At 34.8% G+C, this 17984-nt stretch overlaps 1 protein-coding gene and 1 pseudogene across 1 annotated transcript in view; one reads left to right on the forward strand and one right to left on the reverse strand.

The window, feature by feature from the left end:
• The window catches only part of TSPAN7 (tetraspanin 7), a 127054-nt gene that overhangs the window by 15388 nt on the left and 93682 nt on the right, over positions 1-17984 (forward strand). The window lies entirely within an intron of this gene.
• Positions 4194-4309, reverse strand: LOC111733586 (annotated as a pseudogene).

A 17984-nucleotide genomic window follows, 5' to 3' on the forward strand; every position in this document is an offset into this window, starting at 1 on the left:
AGGGAAGGGGTTAGTAAACTGTTTCTGTAAAGGGCAAGATAGTAAATATTTTAGGTTTTGTGAGCCATATGGTCTCTGTTGCAACTGGCCAGCTCTCCCATTGTCATGTGAACGCAGCATAGACAAATTTAAATGAAAAAGCAAGATTAGGTTCAAATAAAACTTTATTTATATAAAGAGGTGGCCAACCAGATTTGACCAATGAGCTGTATATAGTTTGCTGACTCCTGCTCTAGGGGATACCAATATAAAGTAGGTGTTATCCTTAGCCTCACGAATTAAAGTTTTATATGGGCCTATAGAAGTGGGAATGAAGCAAATCTCACAGATTTTAGCTCAAAAGAGTCTGTCATGTACTATCCATTAAGGAACCTACTTGAGCTCTTGAGATGTGGATAGTCCAAATTGAGGTGTGCTCTAAGTGTAAAATACACATCAGATTTTGAAGATTTAATATGAAAAGTAAAATATCTCAGTTCTCATATTGATTAAATGGTAATATTTTGGACCTATTGAGTTAAATAAAACATTAAAAGTAATTTCACCTGTTCCTTTTTAATTTGAATGTAGCTACTAGAAAATTTAAAGTTAGATATGTAGATTGCCAATATATCTTTACTGGATAGCACTGGACTAGAAAGTACTAGAAGTTTAAGTGTTATGGGACCAAGGGAGAGAGCTCATCTAGTTGGGGAATTTAGAAAGGTCATGTGGACAGAATCAACCTTGGAGAATGATAATATTTTGACAAGTGGTGCTCTAGGAGATTAACGAAGGCTATAAGATGGAAGACGTGGTATAAGTAAAGGTTTGGAGAAAGTACTATGGTTTCTGTGTTTGGGACAAGAGTGAATTTAGCTGTAATAAGGGACAGAGCATGTGATGAGTCTAGACAAGTAGGCATAGGCCTTATTGTGGGTTGACTTGCATAGGTTAGGGCTTTAGACCTATTTTGGCTGGCAGGGGTGGTGGTGGTGAGATGGGGATGAAGCCATATTTTTGAGCAGGGAGTGGTAACTTTGGAAGCTGTTTACAGGTCTAAGGTAGAAACAGTAAATTGATTGAATTGGAATAAGAAAGGCAAGAAGTAGTGAAACCAGGTTAAATTAACTAGGAAAGAACAAAGGTCTAATATAGGATGACAATGTGAATTAAGAACAGAAGACAGCAGAAGGCCACTTTATGATGTGGCAAGGATATTAGTGAGTGAGAACCCCAGAGAATACCAACCTGCAACCTGATTGCTGTTATGGAAATGCAGACCTTAGAAAAAGCTGGGTTGAGACTAATATGATGTGTTCCATTTTGCATGTGTTTAGTTTGAGATACTAGTAGATTTAAAAGATAGGACAGCTCTCAGAAGCTTGCTCACTTTTTTTTCCTGACAAAAGTGGCCCTGGAGAATTCTTTACTTTGGGCCATCTCTGTACTTCTTGACTTTTCCCACCATCCACCATGGTCATAGTTAATTGACTGGAGGAAAGGATCTGACCTTTGGATATTTGTTTCTTGGCTCATCAGTGGAACTTGAGATGATCAGGCTTATAAGATCTAAATGGAACAGTTCTTTTTTTAGGCCTTTGAACTTGAGATACAAGAAACATAGTTGATGTAGAGGGAAGTACTAAGGACAAGAAAGACCTAAGTCATGGGAGTGGTGGATAGCTGAGTGGGATGAGTGAACTCCTGCCTACTAGATTGTGCAGGCCACTGGACAGCTCTGTAGCATCCCATGCTTTCCTTTCTGGCCTGGAAGAGTGGCTTTTCATGGTTTTGGCCAAGCTGTTGTGATTCCTATCCTTTTTATTCCCTTCTTTTTCCTAACAGTAATATTCCTTGGCTGACCAAGAAGGGTGATTAGGTGGATTTTGGAAGCCATTAGAAAGGCAGATTTGGAACTAAAAGAGGAGATTGGATATACCATCACTGTGCACAAAGCTATAGGTATAGTTCTATAATAGAAACTATCTTAGTAACTGCTAAAATTTAATAGCATTTATTGTATGCTAAGTTCTATGCTAAATGCTACATATGTGTTGTCTTTTTTAATTGTCAAGAATCTACTGATGGGGATCATCATGAAACATGAACAGTTATCCAAACTCATTAAAATTATTCATTTTAAAAGTTTTCTTAAGCTAAAAAAAAAAAGAGGTTGGTGTGGAGGTGAAAAGTTGAGAAAAGCCCATTTGTCCATGTAAGAGGCATGATATCATAAACAGTATTCTTTTTAACTGCACAGTGAGCCCAGAGTTTAATGCAGTTGATACTAAATTACTTGCTGGTAATAGATGTAAATAGGTTTATCTGAAGCATTCAGCTAGCTACACTAATGGAAGCCTGAGTTTCCAGTTAAGTCTTATTTAAGGGATGAAGGTTCTGTTGTATGGTAGGAATGAATTATTTGAGCAAGTTACTTAATAATCTCCTTAATAGCAACTGCTCTATTTGTAAAATGAGGCTAGCAATTTTAGTTTATATCCTTCAGAGATATTTTGAGGACAAATAACTGCTTTATATGTTATATTCTTCATAAAATAGTCATGATATACAGAGGTGGTTGCTAACCTGACAGTTTTTATAAATGACTTAGAAAAGGCAGCAGGCTCTCTGAGTGGTAGCTCAGTGAGTGCTTTGGGGGGCTTTGTTTGGTCTAGATGACTGATGGAGGGGAAATTCACTTCTCCTCATCAATGGAAACTGAAATCAAAGTTTTTAAAACTAAGATGTCAGGCATAAACTCTGTGTATTTGGCATATTGAGATAAAAATACAGGAAAAGAAAGGTACATAAATGAATATTCTAATAAAAAAGCTATTCAAATAAGCTGTTTATAAAACAATATCTATTTATGGTATACCATTTATGTAAAGAAAAAAATGTATGTAACAAATCCTGGAGGGAAACCCACATCAAAATGTTAATGGTTATGGTAGAGTACTAATAATTTATGGGTTACTTTTTTCTTTGTTATTTCCCAAGGATTTTTTCCCTCCCCCTACTTAAAACACAAAATAATTTTGTAATTAAGAAAAGAATAAATGCTGTTTCAAAAACTAAACTTTTCTGGAGATTTTATAGTATATAGTTTCCTTTTATTTCTTTTATTTATGGAGTGCCTGTTTTTCCCACCTTGTCTCACTTATAATCCAGTGATTAATTCTTTGACCAGGTCCATTTTAGTTTGGATTAAATTAATGCAGAGCAAAACCACATTTAACTTGATTTTTAAGCCTTATATTTTCAAAATAAAGGAAAATACCTGTTCCTGTTAAGTACTTAAAGAAAAATTTCACAATGTATTTCAAATATAATGCCTTCAGAATAATAGAATAATTATCTGTGCACCTACCACCCACCTTTATCAGATCTTGGCCATGCGCCTTATTTGCTTTGGGCATTTAGTTTTTAAAGAAATATGAAAAAAATTATAGTTGATGTCCCTCTATCTCCTTCTCTCTGTCATGAATTCAGAGTTTATTGGTTAAGCCTATTTTTATACATTTACTAATACGTACATGCCAGTAATTATTATAAAACATTGCTTTCAGATTTTTTAACTTTGTATATGTGGATCATGCCACATATTGTTTTGAAACTTGCATTTTTTAAAGCTTTTATTAGTTTCAAGTATACAGTACATTGGTTAAATATTTATATAGTTTATAAAACGATCCTCCTAATTACTTGTTCTTTCCTCTGGCTCTACACGTCATCATTACATTAATGCTAACTGCATTCCCTAAGCCATGCTCCCCATCCCCATGACCATCTATCAACTACTAATTTGTACTTCTTTAACCCTTCACCCCATTCTCCCAGCTCCCTAACCCCCTCCCCACTGGCCATCACCAGATTGTCCTCTACATTTGTGTGTTTTTAATTAATTTGTTCTTTTTGTTTCTTAGATTCCACATATAAGTGAAATCATATGGTATTTATCTTTGTCTGATTTATTTCACTCGATATAATAACCTCTAGGTCCATGCATGTCATTGAAAATGGTAAGATTTCATTTTTTAATAACTGAGTAATATTCCATTGTATATATAAATCATAATTTCTTTAGCCAAGAAACTTGCATTTTTTTTTATTTTTATTTATTTTTTTTTATTTTTTAGGCGAGACAACCTTTGGTTGATCTCATAGATTGCAAGGACCTCGTCAGCTTACAATCCCTTATTTTTTATTTATTTTTATGCCTGATCTTCTTAGGTGGTCTCCCATCCAAGTACTAACCAGGCCCGACCCTGCTTAGCTTCCGAGATCAGACAGGATCGGGCTTGTTCAGGGTAGCATGGCCGTAGAAGAAACTTGCATTTTTATAGGCATTGTTGGACATGTTTCCACACTGATAGATATAATTCAAGTTTAGGGATTGAAAAACTGTAGCGCATGGGCCAAATCTAGCCAGGCTCCTTTTGTTGTAAATTAACTTTATGTATTGTCTATGACAGATTTTACATCACAAGAGCAGAGTTGATTAGTTGCAACAGACACTGTATGGTCTAGAAAGCCTAAAATATTTACTCTCTGGCCCTTGACAGAAAACGTTTGCTGACCTTTGATCTAGTTCATTCTTTGTATGGGTATATCACTATCCATTGTCCTGTCCATGTTTATTTGTAAAGAAGGAATACTTGGTGAACATTGGTGTGTGTGTGTGTGTGTGTGTGTGTGTCCTTAACACATGAGAAGGTTTCTAGTGTAGCATATTGATCATGAAACAATTCAGCTTTTATATATATCGGTCCTGTTTTCCATATTTAGCAAAAATATAATCCAAGGCACATATGGGGCCTGTTAGGTGCTAGGTGTTTTGTTTGGTGGTTTGATTTATTTAGTGGTTTACAAATTCAGTGGGAGTATTTAGAGAAGCTATTTTTACTCTTGATTTGGATTTTTGTTTGTTTTTTCCTCAAAGTGGATTTTTATTTCTAGAAATAAGGGCTAAATGGTCCATGTGGAGCAAAATGAGAGTCATGAGTGGTCCTGTCAGCAACAAGGGAGTACCCATTGATGTAGTTAACTGTTTTAGTTCATGGTGATCTCATTATTGTAACTATTAATAGTAGCTGCTATGAACTTCATGTGTATTACCTTGTTTGACCTCATAAGAACTTGTTGAGGTAGTAATTATTACCCCTCGTTTTGAGAAGAGGCAGCTGAGATCCAGAGTTTGGCCCAAGGTCATGTTTAAATGAGGCTTCAATCTGGACCACTCCATGCTGGGCCTGGTGCTTGATGTCCAAGGGCACAGTTCTCTATGGTGCATCTTTGTCGATGGGTTGAAGGGTACTCTTTGAGAATCCACACTGCCTGAGGCACAAGTCCTCATCAGTTCCAGCCTTGGCTTCTAGAAACAGGCCAAGTCTTCATGCATAAAGGAGAAGTCTTGGTTTTCCAGAAAGGTCAAAGTTTACAGATTCAGTGGGAGTAATTATCCCACATGGTTCCTATGTAGAAAATCAAGGCCAGGGCCATTTTTTAACATTTCTTTTTTGTCCTCCCAGCTCCAAACTCCAGTTTCCCAAATGAGTTGTACTGATTCACAAATAGTAGTTGTTGAAAACTAAGGACTGGTCATGTCATGCTGTTCCTAAATGACAGGGCAACTGCCTGTCACTTCCAAAATGTTTGAATCTGTAAAGGTCTTTTCCCCTCTTCAGTTGTGGCTGGTGTGAGCAAGACATAAGAAATCCTGAAAACTTTCTACTCTGTCATTAAAAGAATCTTAGATAATATTCTCTCTGTCATTAAAAAAAAAATAAAAGAATCTTATGCCTAAAGGACTTCCAATTGCTGGCCCAAACTGCATGGGTATTATTTTTCTGCTCCTGTGAAATATGGTAAGGATGTGAACTTGTCTCCTATGGCTGTAAGCTCCCAACCACTTTGAATAAGACAAAAGCCAAGGCATTAAAAACTGCTAGAGATGCAGTTTTCCTTTGCTTTAAAGAAACAAAGTGGAAAGCAGCGGGAATCATCAGGCATTTTCCTATAGAGCTGACACTAGCTTAAATGCGGTTATCTAATCCACACATGGACACACAGATAAAGCTCATTGATACAATTGCCAAGTAAAAGTTTTTCATCTGGGGTGATCGTGCTTCCTCCCCTGAACTTGCTTTCAGGCAATCATCTAACCAGTTATTTTTACCCCCTATAAATGGCAAGAGGAATTCTTGCCTATATCAGGGTAATTAGCTGTATTAGCTCCGATGAAAAGAATTTAAGACATTAGAGTGCATTAGAGAAGATCTAATTTTAAAAAGGAAATTCCTTCTAGGCTGCTAAAATCACATCTTGTAGATGGGGATTTTACTGCTTGTCAGACCAACCATACACCAATAACAGTGATAATAATTCATCTTACATTACAGATTACAAAGCTCATTAAAATAAGTTATTCATTAAATTAATTAGTGCACATATGTTCTACTTCTACCATCACCCAAATTGGGATACTGTTCTCCTGTCTCAGATCCATCAAATGGCAGAAGCAAGTGATTTGAACCTTGGAGCCTATTGACTTGGGGTCTAGCTTCAACAGACCTGGCTTAGATCTAGTGTTCCTGTGTAACCATGGTACTATTTTTCTAACCTTGTTCTGGGGCTGCTGACTTCCCTCTGTATCAGGGCCCTATAATTGTAAGGTTTGACTAATAAGGATTTTGGTGGATTAAAAAAAAACTATTTGTAGATGAGGACATTGTCCAGAGAGACAGGAAAGGCTTCATTCAGGTTAAGTCTAAATTGAGCAGAATGTGCCAAATTATCTTGTCTTTTGGATGAGAGGTAGTCCCCACACAACCTCCAGCAATTAATGGAGTGTTCTTTTTTCTTTCATTCCTGCCTCCCTTAAACTTTCCTTCCTTCCTTCCTTCCTTCCTTCCTTCCTTCCTTCCTTCCTTCCTTCCTTCCTTCCTTCCTTCCTTCCTTCCTTCCTTCTTTCATTTTTTTGGATTGGCCTCGAACTCACTCATAGCCCATGAATCACCAAGTCCTGTTGATTCTAACTCTTAAAGAGCTCTTACATGGCTTTCCTTCTCTTCATCTCATTGTCACTGTCTTTTCTCTCACTTAGATCATGACAGCATTTTCTTGTTTTCTCTACCCCCAGCCTCCTCATTTCATCCCATTTATTCTGTTGAAATAATTTCTCTAAAGTAAAACAATCTGATAAAAAAACAGTAATTGTTTCACGTTACCTACAAGACTAAGTTCAAATTTTTTATGTGCTGATAAAAGACTTTTTATGATCCTAATTGCACCCCATCACCACCTTTTTAGCTTCCTTTCTGGTCACCAACTCCAGTTCCTCTGTTTAGTGAAACTAACTTATCTTCAAGGTTTAATTCCTATGTCAAATTCTCTAGGAAGCCTTGCCTTTCTTGGCAGCCTTTCCCTGACACTCTAGAGTCAGTCTCCTTCCTCTATGCTCTCTTGAATTTTGCCCATCCATTTTAGTACTCATATAGCAATCATTTATTTGCTTACCTGTCAACCTTCCCTAATTATTAATTGCATTTACTCACAGGATATTCTAGGAACATTGAGTGGTTGTTTTATGCCAGTTTCTGAGATTTAACTAAACCAGATTAATAAAATGATCTGTTGGGAAGGGAGAAAATAGACAATAAAAAGAAAAAAAATATGATAATTTTCAGCAGGGATAGGTGGGAAGATTTCATGGGATGGTGGTGTAGGGGTCTACTTGATAAAGTGATCACAGAAAGCCTTCTTGAGGTGACATTTGAGCCGAGACCTGAAGAATTAGGAGGATCCATAATTTAGAATCTAGATGATGCAGAAATCAGTGTGTTATTTTACTATTTGCTGATCATTGTTTACCTGATCATTCCAGTTATCTGCGCTGAAGCAGATAACCAAGAAGTCAGTTTACTGTTTTGGATTGCTGCCACCACCACGACCCTTTGGCAGCAGCATCAGGTTTGCCTTCCTAATTATCAGTCATTTTAGCAGGAGAAAACATGTACCTGATTTTTTTTTTGTTTATTTTTAAGGGAGGTATATAAACAATGAAGTAGAGATGGAAAAGGACTGTCTAGGTTAATCTACACATTAGCAATTAGTAGGTGGCAATGTTACAAAGCACTTTGTTTTTAACTATAATTATGATTGGGATGAGCTAATGAAAATGGCAGAATGCCATTTTCTGAAACTTGCTTGATCTTTTCCTCCTCCTTTCCCTTACATCTAACCTTGAAAATTTATCCATTTATTTCTCTTATTCAAACTGATGTGTCTTCATGGCTTATTTACACATACAATCTCTATACTTTTATGATTTTCACCACTAATATTTTTAAAATACATTATCCTGCTTTATAATGATAATAACAACTTTTTACTATGAAATATAATAGTCAACCAAGAATTTTCCATGGTTGATAAATATCAGCCCACATCTAGACTTGTATACACAGTCTTAAGTCTCTCAAATCCACATTCTATATTTGCCTTCTGAAAATGCCTGTTAAACTTCAATTCAGAAACTTGTGGTTATTCTAAATCCATTGTCAATTGGACCTCTTTTTGTATATTGTTGTTGTTGTTATTGTTGTTGTTTTTGACACTACCTGCTCTGGACTTAATTTGTTGTGTGACATTAATCAAATATTTTTGAAATCATGAAACTAAGCAATCCTACAAGAAAAGCCCCTAATGAACATGACTTCATCACATTGCTTCTAATTAGCTGGTGGTCTTTGTCATTGTATCTTATCTATGCAATTATAATCATCCTAAACACATTGAGTTCTGCTTTTTTCAGCTAATGTTATTCATATGTGGACTTGTATATGTCAGAATGGTTGTGAATTTTGCTTTGTGTTTGAAAAATGTTGAGGGAGAGACATAAAGGACTGTGAAAATATTTAAGTGCAGTATAAAGAATAATTAAAAAGCAAATAAATACCCATGTAGTTAACCTCCTAGGTTAAGAAATTAGAAGATTGTCAGTACCCCTAGAAGCCACTTGGATAACCCTCAATCATATCCTCCTCTCTCCTGTCTCCCCGCTGTAGGGAAACTCTGTACAAATTTATTCACCACCGTCCCTGCTTTTCTTTATAGCTGTGCCATCTATGAATGTACTCCTAAATGGCCTCATTATTCACTGTTTTATTTTTGCCTATTTTTGAATATTATGTAAAGTGAATAATATTCTGTATATTCTGTGACTTCTTTCACTTAACGTGGTGTGAGTTCTATCCATGTTGCTGCTTGGGCTACAGTTGTTCCTTTTCATTGCTGTATACTATTTCATTGTATGACTATACCACAAATTATCCATTATGTTATTGGACACTTGGGTGCTTCTCAGTTTGCTTTTATGAATAATGCTGCTATGAACATTTTTTTGTTTCCTGTTGAACATTTGTAGAGATGTAGGTGCATCTTTAACCTAAAAAAATGCTGCTAAACTTTTTTAAAGTGGTTGTAGATTGGTGAGAATTTTAGTTGTTTTATATCTTCTCCAGCACTTGATCTTGTTAAACTTCTCAATACTTTCCCAATCTGGTGGATGTTTAATAGTATCATGGTTCTTTTAATCTGCATTCCCCTGGTTAATAGTAAGGAAATGTATATTTTCATGTTTGTTGCCCATTCTTATATTAATTTAAGGGCAGTATTTCATTTCTCCATAAAAAGGCTTTTTATTTTTCCCTAATTCCTATGATTTGAAAGATTTTTGAGTAATAAGTATCGTTTTAAGAATGTTTTTATAAATTAATTTCTTATATTTGTATACAATATATTTGCATATAATATTTGCATGTACATAATAATTTGTATACAGTACAAAAATATGTAATTGTTAATCATGTCATTTATCTTTATAACTGTGCTTGTTTCTTTGTTTTTCTGAAGCTTGCAGCTTAGCACCACTACCTGGAGCCTTAACCTAGGCCCTTTATTAAAAAGTTCTGGAAATACTCAGTGAGACCTTTTTACTACCTTCAGGTCTGATCAGTGGTTTGGAGACCAGGCATTGGACTAGAAATTCAGGTTTCAGCTGTCATCTATGTGTCTGATAAAGCATTATGTCTGTTTCTTTGCTCAGTTTATAGACTTGGGTGTTGTGCAATATTTGATATCAGGAATGCTTTGAATATTTTTGATCTAATTTCTTTTGGGGGTTAATTTCCTTGGAATATATTTCCAAATGTGGAGTTATTAAACATTATTTCTTTTAACCTGGTATCTCATAGGTTAGGAGATGAACTAGATCAAACTAGCTATTTATCCAGTCTATTTCACATATGGCCTTATTTAATATGCATTTTATTAGTTAAATTGTAGGCAGTACTATAGATTTTTCAACATTAAGACTAAATGTTGAACTTAGGGACCTGAGTTTTAAAAAGTCAATTCCTTGAAAATTCATTTATTAAAAGTCTAGTATATATTTGTATTCTGTCCTCAGAGTATATGATCAATTCTTTAATTCCCTTATGTTCTACTGGAACAAATGACCAATTGATGAAATTATTAAGAGAGTTGGTTAATGGTGATAATTTATGGCTATGAAACCTCACATATAAGTTTAATGATGACTCATGGAAAAATGTACTTGAGATGTTTCCAGATTTACCTGTGCTCTTTAGTTGTGGGGGAAGGCATTGATTGTGTTGATTACCTGTATTTGAAGGTGCCCTAAATAACCCCGAAATCATCAACATTCTTCATTTTTGTCCTTCTGTGGAATTGTTACCTTTCACTACCACTAGCTCTAGCTGAATTTACCTAATAGATCTTGTTATAAGGATCTAATGCAGAGGTACTCAACCTAGTGTGGTTTGCCCCCTAGAGCACATTTGGCAATGTTTGGAAACATTTTCAGTTGTGATGACTAAAGGGAGAATGTATAACTGGCATCCAATGGGTAGAAGAATGCTGTTAAACATCCTGTAATTCCCAGGACAGCCCACCACAACAAAGAAGTATCTGGCCCGAAATGTCAATAGTGCTGAGGCTGAGAAACCCTGCTCTGATATAAAACGAGTTTATTTTCCTCTGTTTCCTCCCTAGCCACTGTTATTTCCATGTTTTATGAGTGAGTTATCAGTTCACATTCATGTTCCATGGGACTCTAATATGATAATATTTTTTAATCAGTTTTGTTGGGGAAATTATATATATATATGTGTGTGTGTGTGTGTGTGTGTGTGTGTATGTATGTATATGTATATATGTATATATACACACATACACACAACATATATATGCAATAAAATTTTCCAATTTTAAGTGTATATTTTGACAAATCTTGACAAATGTATACAGTTGTGCAGCCACCATTATAAACACATCTAATGTTTAAATTTTAATTCTATAGTTTCAAATATGCTTTCGCTAAATGATATTATATTCCAGGAAAGAGAGGGAAACAAAGTAATTCAGGTACTGATTGGTAGCTTGTGACTGAGACTGATAGGCAGAATGTATGTGGTAATTGATGAAGGATAATACCCTTGAGCTGAGTTCTGAATATTACTTTGTTGTAATATTAATCTTGTGGGTGCTTTTTTTTACTTGGAGGGTCACATTTAGACCTCTGAGTGATTGGCTTAGAGGATCATTTTACATTGTACATCATAAAATAGGAAACCTGTATTAGCCTCTATCATAAAGTACCAAGTTTTAAGTCCACAAATTTCTGGATTCACGTTACATTTTCTAGATTCTTTTGTTCATGCAGGTAAAAATAAAACTGGGTGTTTGAAAGCAAACACAGTATATACTTCTCTTCTAAAAGGGTAATTTCCAGAATATTGGCCTTGGTGATTGAGTTTAATTTCAGTAAGTAGCAGCAGTTGTCCGCAGAAAGTGAATGGAAACTTTTGCTTACATTGTTGAACCACATTCTCAGAGGGGTGCGGGGCTTGCCTTGACTACTAATTGCTGTAATTGGAGCTTGGAAGATGATTTGAGATGAGACTTGGAATGATAAGTGAGTCTGAGTGAGCAGGTGTTTTCTCTTTTCTCTCTTAGTTCCCTTTCCAGTCAAGGTGGTATTTATATTTAGGGTTTCATAGGGAGTTTGTTAATGTCTTAAGGAGAAACACAGAAGAGTTAGACATAAAGGTTGTCAGCAGTAAGTAGTCTTGATTTGTGTTCATATTATTGTGGTATAATGAGAATATAACAATTATTGTTTAATAGCAAAAAAATGAGGTAACAATTGGAGCATTGGAACATTTAGAGGTATTTAACTACATTTTAATACTGTAGATTATGGCTCAGAACAACCATAGGTATCTTGCTGCTTTTATTTGTGGATTTATTTTAGGCAAACTATCTATAGTACAGAATGATACTCTGTGAAAAGGAAAAAAAAACCCCAGAAATTTCAAATGCTATGTTTGCTTGTTTTCTTCTTTTGGCCTTATGCACCAATCAAGAATTGCTGGAGAAAGAAGTCATGTTGAACAATTCTGCCAATTCTACCACATAATCTTGGGATCATTTGTATTTGTGTTGCCCCTCTTGGTAACCTTAGTATTTCAAAACATTCATGATGAAAACAATCTTCCAACTTGAGAAAATCAGAACTCTTTGGGGAACATTTCAAATGCTAACAAAAGATTTTCCTGTGGAGATGATTGTCCTCAGTCCCTTCTCCTTGGCTTCTTGGCCCAAGGTGCCATCTTGCTCACTGGCAATAGAGTTCTAAGAGTGAGTGTCTTGTCTAGAAAAGTGATATTTTGAAATGGCCTTATCTTTGTTTGAAATAAAGCATTAATTGAATTATCACAGTTTATTCTGATAATGGACTAGTACATGGACAAAACTCTCAGGCACTTAAGTTCTCCATTCATCTCTATTTTTCATCACTGCTTACTTACTCTTTTCTACCATTTGCTTTCACTGTCCCTCTTGACATGGAGGATGCTTTGCTAATGGATTTGTGGTTCTTTAACCCCCAAGCCAAGGCAAAGTTAACATTAGAAGGATGGCTTGGATATTCTGAGTTTAGAATTTCTGTTTTTTGGTGCTCAAGTCTTTAGTTGGTTAGCAACATGAAGGGCAATTAGACACTAATAGGTCACAATTTAGTGAAAGTGCTTTAAGAGCCTCACAAAACTAAAAATCTGGAGGTGTGAGGAAGATTCGGAATCATGCTATACTGAACATATTTGTGTCCTGATATTTTTCATTCAATCAGAATTTTCCCATGTCTTTAAAAATAGCATTAAATGACCATGTATTTTTTTTCATTCTGAAGTTCATTTATTAAACAATTTTTCTGCTGTTTGATATAAGGTTGCTTCTAGTTTTTCATTAGTATAAGATTGTGATTAGTAGCCTTGCACTTAAATCTTTGACTTCACATTTCATTATTTGCTTAAGCTAACTTCCTGGCATAATTAAATGTGGATGTTTTTAAATATTGAAAGCTTTTGCTAGAAGAGCTTTCAGAAAGGATGTTTGACAATATCCCCTTTCTAGTTATATAAGAAAATGTCAATCACAGCACACTCTTGCCCATCACAAAGATTTTAAAAATTTGAATTCATAGATTTAAAAAATGATAAGTTTTAATGGTAAATTATATATATATTTAAGTATAAAATGAGACTTTAAAAATCTATTTTTATTTTATGAATTATCTGTTCCTTTGGCCATTTTTCTGTTAATGTTGTTTTATTGTTTCGCAGATTACCTAATTTGCCATTCCCCTTGTAATTTATGATGTAGGAGGCAATATATTATGAATTTGATCAAATAAATTGTATATTCTTATATAGCTATAATGCTATAGAGTAGGTTGGCATTAATATCCATTTAGTTCTCCATAAGGACCTAATTGGGCATGATCCCAAGGCATTGTGGCTGAGAATTTCTGGTGTGGTCTGGTCTGGATTCTGCTTTTCTCCAGCACTTTCATGACCCCCTTGCCCTTTTTCTTTTTTTTTCTAATTGCCTTACATCTCATGAGCTATGTTGGAATGTTCCTTTATTGTATTAAGATCATCACTACTAATTGCAGAAAGTTGTCAGTCTTTGCTACTTAAGCCCTTGATCAAAGTTTCCTAATGAATACTGTCTTTTAATTTCTAAGTTTTCTTAGTTTTCCAATGCCATAAGCATGTTTATTAGGATTAGTTCATGTCTTTTAGCCTGGCCATGAATGTGTAAGATAGTCATTGCTTTCAGGGAATTTATATTCTAATGGTGAAGGGCATGTTATAAATGTGGAAATAAAAGGTAGGATTTTGCCACATGTAATTGTTTGCTTGCTTGATTGTTTTTATCTTTATTGAGGTATAATTGACCTCAGTAAACTAAATCTATTTAAAGTGTATAATTTAAGTTTTGGCACATGTGTATACCTGGGAAACTATCACCACAATTAAGCAAGTGAGCATATCTATCATGCCAAAATGTTCCTGTTCCCTTTGTAATCTGTCATCATGCTGCTTCCTATTCCCCATTCCCAGGCAACTATTGATTTGCTTTCTACCACTGTAATTTGCATTTTCTAGAACCTTATATACCTGGAATCATATACTATGTACTTTTTGGTCTGGACTTTTTCACTCTACACAATTATTTGAGATTAATCCATGTTGTAATCTGTATTTCATTTCATTTTTCATTTCGATTTCTTTTCAAATTTATTAATTTTTATTCCTGAGTAATTTTTCATCAAGTAGATATATCTCAGTTTATTGATCCATTCATCTGTTAGTGGACAGACATTTGTGTTTTTAACAATTTTTGTCAATTACCAATAAAACTGCTATGTATATTTATGTACAAGTATATCTATGGGCATATACTTTTATTTCTCTTGGGTAAATACTTAGGAATGGAATAGCTGGATCATATGGTAGGTATCTGTTTAACTTTTCTAGAAACTGCTAAACTGGTCTACAAAGTGGTTTTACTGTTTCACACCTACAGTTCGAGTTTCTCCATATCCTCACCAATACTTGGTATGGTAAGCTTGTGATATTTTATTTTATTTTAATAGATGTATAGTGGTATTTCATTGCAGTTTAAATTTGTATTTCCCTAGTGATAAATGACGTTTTACTTTTTTTTTTCATTTGCTTGTTTGCATCTACATATGTTCTTTGGTGAAGTGTTTGTTCAGATCTTTTGCTCATTATTTTTTGGAGTGTTGTTTTCTTGCAATTAAGTGTTGAGGGTTCTTTATATGTTTTGGATACAAGTCCTTTATTACATATATGAATTACAAATATTTTCTCCTAGTCTGTAGCTTAGCTTTTATTCTTTTAACAATATCTTCAGAAGAGCTAAAGTTATTAATGTTGATGAAGTCTGATTTATCAGTTTCTTCCTCTAAGGTCATGCTTTTGGTTTCATATTTAAGAAATCTTTGCCTAACCCCAGGTCACAAATGTTTTCTCCTATATATTTTTTAGATGTTTTATACTTTTCTACATTTAGGTCTATAATCCACTTTGGTTTGATTTTTATGTATGGCACAAAGTGTACATCAATGTTCTTTTTTTTGTTTATGGATATCCAATTGTTATGGATATCCAGCACCAATTGTTATGGATATCCAGCACCACTTTTAAAAAAGGCTCTTTTTCACTAAAGTGCTTATTGTTTGTGCAAAATTTTGGTAATTCTAGCCAATATTTCTGTAAATCTTTTTTTTTTGGCCCCGCCCTTTCTTGGTTTCTTTTATCATAGAATGGTATTTAGAAATTAGAGTCTGGGCCCTAGATGTGGTTATTTGATACTGGAGTGTCATTGCTTCTAGGCTCATACCAGCGGTTAGGACATATATGTAAATATACTAACCATACGAACACATCTATTTCCTTCCTTCCTTCCTTCCTTCCTTCCTTCCTTCCTTCCTTCCTTCCTTCCTTCCTTCCTTCCTTCCTTCCTTCCTTCCATCTATCCATCTATCCATCTATCCATCTATCCATCTATCCATCTATCCATGAATCAAAACCAAGAGCTCATACTGATACCTCTGATTCTAATCCAATACCACATGGTTCATTCTAGCCTTTTTTTCACTGATGGTGAGAAATCTGGCTCTCATTACTTATAATATATGTAAATATATTTACTTATTTCTTTAATCTTAGTACACACAAAAATAGTTTCAAAACTGTTAACCCATACCCTTGTGAGAAACACATTCACTAGAATGAATACAATTCTGGGTTAAGTTCTTGTTTGTCTTAACTTACAGTATCCCATTAAGTACTGATTTTTACAGTTACTGAAGCTAGTTCTTTTCTTCCCCATCCTCTTAAGTGTGGTTACATTATTCACTTGTGACACATAATTTGGTTCTTAGTGTTTGTATTCCATTTTGTCCTCTTCCCCTAAAACACACACATCGTGGTTGATTTTAATTATTTAATTATATTTTCAATCTGTTAAACATTACTATAGTTCTCAGAGTCAGGGCTATACAAAAAGGTATACTGGCAGATGTCACTCCCTCCTCACCCCTACTATCTCATTGCCCTCTTTTTCCATCCCTTTCCATCTGCCCCCTTAGATAACCAATTTCTTTAGTTTCTGGTTTACCATTATTGTATTTCTTTTGCACAAATGAAAAGGTACATGAATGTTTTCTTATATCTCCTTTTATCTCTTACACGAAGGGTAGCATACCATAGATACATTTTTTTGGACTTTTTTTCCTTAATAGTTTCTCCTGCAACTGTTTTATTATATCAGTTCATAGAGATTTTCCTCATTCTTTTTCACAAAAGCATGACACTCCATTGTGTGGCTTTACCATAGTTTATTTAACCACTTTCTTGTTTATTGGCATTTAGGTTGGTTCCAGCATTTTGTAATTGCAAACTGTTTTGCAGTGAATCATGTGCATATGCATTTTTGTATTGGAAGTGTTTCCTCAGTGTAGATTCCTAGAAGTGGGGTTCCTGGGACAAGTAGCCATTTTATCCCTCTGTTTGCCCGAAGAATTTCTGATTTGTATCAGAAAATATCAGCTTTTTTTTAAAAAAAAATTTCTTCTTCCCATGGCTTTCAGCAAAGTAAAAATAATTTTTTATGGTCATATAGGTGAAGACTTTTCTGACATGGCTGGTATTTCAAGTACACTCCTAACATCTAATCATCATCCCTTGAGTATTAGATTCCTGTAGTCATTGCCCCCTCTTTCTTTAAATATCTCTTTTTAAAGAGTTCTCTTATATTCAGAAGTGTCTTTAATTCGTAGCTTGAGCTGAAATTTGCTCTTTAAAGCATAATGATCTGCATTTTATCTCTGTCAAGTTTAAAAATACAACAAAACTGATGTTATATTAGTGATACACAGTCTATTGAAGACTGCTGTTTTTTCTTAATTGTAACTGGTACCATGTGTTCTGAAAGAAACTTGGTTTAAAGAAAAATGACAGCTGCGGATAGTTCTCAAGTGGCATGGAAAATCAGACTTGCTTACGTAGTAGAGAACCCTACGTGCTTGGTCTCAAATGGAACTTAGAATCTTTAAATTGTTAAACACAACTATCAAGTTGGAATCAGTGGCTTGAAAGAATTAGTCTTGAGTGTCCCAAAGACCTTCTGCAAACGTCTGCCCCTCTGAAACACCAGTGAACACATTCTTCTTTTTATCTGCTTTGTGGCTGTTTTTGTACCTCTGCAAATCTTTGTGGGAATCTAATATTCCTCTGAATTATATCTATCTTGGAAATCAAATTTTCACTGAGGCTTTTGCATCAAACTGCTCTTCTTGCAGGTTCTCTGGTGCCAGATTTCTTTCCAAAATGACAGGTCACCAACTCTACACTTCTACTACCCTTTATTTTACAATGTCATCTTTGATTTATAGTGTGCTTCTGCAGATAAGAGCACAGATGCAATGAGAAGCAAATGCCATTATGTACAGTGAACAACTTCCTAAAAATCCTAGCCCTTATCCCCATGTTAAAATTGACAAGTGATGCTTTGTCCATTTGTGTGTCAGCTGCCTGAAAATGAAG

Source organism: Pteropus vampyrus, unplaced genomic scaffold, assembly GCF_000151845.1.
Source record: "Pteropus vampyrus isolate Shadow unplaced genomic scaffold, Pvam_2.0 Scaffold582, whole genome shotgun sequence".
NCBI classification, from domain to species: domain Eukaryota; kingdom Metazoa; phylum Chordata; class Mammalia; order Chiroptera; family Pteropodidae; genus Pteropus; species Pteropus vampyrus.